This window comes from Chrysochloris asiatica, unplaced genomic scaffold, assembly GCF_000296735.1.
Source record: "Chrysochloris asiatica unplaced genomic scaffold, ChrAsi1.0 scaffold00175, whole genome shotgun sequence".
Lineage (NCBI taxonomy): Eukaryota > Metazoa > Chordata > Mammalia > Afrosoricida > Chrysochloridae > Chrysochloris > Chrysochloris asiatica.
The window spans coordinates 550907-551381 of NW_006408693.1; positions in this window are offsets into that span (position 1 = coordinate 550907).

Genomic DNA, 475 nt, shown 5'->3' on the forward strand with positions numbered 1-475 from the left:
TTTATCTTTTCACTTTTCAGAACGTTAGACAAATTTTCTTCCAGCATTTCTTCAGCTATTTCCTCTGTGGACTTGTGTGAGTCTTCTTGTTCTGGAATGCCGATAATTCTTAAGTTATTCCTCATCATGTTGTCCAACATGAATCTTAGACCTTCTTCCGGTTTTCTTATTCTTTTTTTCTGTTTGCACTTCTGTCTTAGTGGTATTGAGAGATTTGTCTTCCAGCTCACTGGTTCTGCCTTCCATCTCTTCTATTCTTCTCCTTAGCCCTTTCAGAGAATTGAATATTTGTGATATCCTATTATTGGTCATCTGGACCTCTTTTTGTAGGTTTTGAATTGTTTACAATGTTGTATCTATCTTATTTTATTGTTCCTGTAGTGTTTTCCTGACTTCCTCCTTAATTTTCTCAACATCATTGTAAAGTGTTTTGAAACATTTTATAATCATTTTTCTGAATTCCTTCTCAGGCATT